This window comes from Hyperoodon ampullatus, assembly GCF_949752795.1.
Source record: "Hyperoodon ampullatus genome assembly, chromosome: 7".
Classification (NCBI taxonomy): Eukaryota; Metazoa; Chordata; class Mammalia; order Artiodactyla; family Ziphiidae; genus Hyperoodon; species Hyperoodon ampullatus.
Window position 1 is genome coordinate 94,899,056 of NC_136920.1, and position 1,863 is coordinate 94,900,918.

General features: G+C 50.0%; 1 pseudogene across 1 annotated transcript; it reads left to right on the plus strand.

The window, feature by feature from the left end:
• Positions 1-249: 249 nt before the first annotated feature.
• On the plus strand, positions 250-722 carry LOC307056071 (large ribosomal subunit protein uL24-like; annotated as a pseudogene). The gene has a single exon. The product of its transcript is annotated as a large ribosomal subunit protein uL24-like (transcript).
• Positions 723-1,863: the final 1,141 nt, after the last annotated feature.

A 1,863-nucleotide genomic window follows, 5' to 3' on the forward strand; every position in this document is an offset into this window, starting at 1 on the left:
TGAGTCAGCAGTTTGGTCAGGGGTCAGCTGGGACGGCTCATCTGTACTCCATACGGACTTACAGGGCTCACCCATGCATTTGTGGTCAGTTGACAGGTGGACTGGGGGCTGGATGATCCTAGAACGTCTCACTCAATAACTGGCAATTCGGTGGGGCTGTTAACTGGAGCATTTCAGTTCAGGTCTCTCCATGCGGCTAGCTTGGGCTTCCTCACGTGGCAGCTGGGTTCTAAGAAGCAAGCCCTCTTCCCTTTTACAGCCATCGCTGAAGTGCCAGCGGCCAAAATGAAGTTCAATCCCTTTGTGACTTCTGACTGATGGAAAACCGGGAAAGGAATTTCAGTGCACCTTCCCACATTCGCAGGAAGATTATGTCTTCCCCTCTTTCTAAAGAGCTGAGACAGAAGTACAATATCCGATCCATGCCCATCCGAAAGGACGATGAAGTTCAGGTTGTACGAGGGCACTACCAAGGGCAGCAAATTGGCCAAGTAGTCCAGGTTTACAGGAAGAAATATGGCATCTGCAATGAATGAGTGCAGTGGGAGAAGGCTAATGGTACGACTGTCCACGTGGGCATTCACTCTAGCAAGATGGTTATCACCAGACTAAAACTGGACAAAGACCGCAAAAAGATCCTCGAATGTAAAGCCAAATCTTGCCAAGCAGGAAAGGAAAAGGGCAAATATAAGAAAGAAACAATTGAGAAGATGCAGGAATAAAGTAATCTTGTATACAACTTTCATTAAAAACTGTTAAAATGAGGGCTTCCCTGGTGGCGCAAGTGGTTGAGAGTCCGCCTGCCGATGCAGGGGACACGGGTTCGTGCCCCAGTCTGGGAGGATCCCTCATGCCGCGGAGCGGCTGCGCCCGTGAGCCATGGCTGCTGGGCCTGCGCGTCCGGAGCCCGTGCGCCGCAACGGGAGAGGCCACAACAGTGAGAGGCCCGCGTACCGCAAAAAAAAAAAAAAAAACTGTTAAAATGAAAACAAAAAAAAAGAAGAAGCAAGCCCTAATGCACAAGCATTTAGGAAGTTTCTGCCTGATCACATTTGCTCAAATCCCATTGGCCAAAGTATGTCATATAGCTGAGCCCAGAATCAATGTGGAAGAGGTGTGACTCCCTGGGGAGCTATTAAGGTAGCAATCTACCACAGTCTGCCCTCTACCCCTAATGATGCACAGCCTTCCCACATGTGAAATATACACCCCCTACTAAAACACCCAAAGTAGTATCCAATCATGACAGCAGGCTCAAAGTCCTTGATCTCATAACATGCAGCAGGTCTGGATGTGGCTGAATCTCCTGGGGTACAACTCCTCGGGTGTGGCTCCTTTTGACCCAGAAGCCTGTGAGCTAACAAGACAAGAAATCTGCTCCCCATGTGCCCAGCATACAATGGTAAATCACGTACAGGATAACCTCACTAGATGCTCCCCTTAAAAGGGGGAGAAACAGGAGGCACGTAGCAATCATGGAATTCAAAGCCATTCTGGAATCCAGCCAGGCACTGTTATCAGGACCCCTACTCCAGAGGCAGGGAATGTTACTTGAATAGAGCTCAGTTCACCTTGGCTTCTAGTTATATCCTCTGGGCTCTTGGTTCTGCCCTCTGAGAGGATTTTCTTTTCCATAAGAAAAGGCCTGTGTGAATATTGGCCAGCTTACTGCCCATAGACAGTTGGGGGGCCCAAGGCCTCATTTCATTTTTTTTTTTTTTTTTTTTGCGGTACGCGGGCCTCTCACTGTTGTGGCCTCTCCTGTTGCGGAGCACAGGCTCCAGACGTGCAGGCTCAGCAGCCATGGATCACGGGCCCAGCCGCTCCACGGCATGTGGGATTTTCCCGGACCGGGGCACGAAC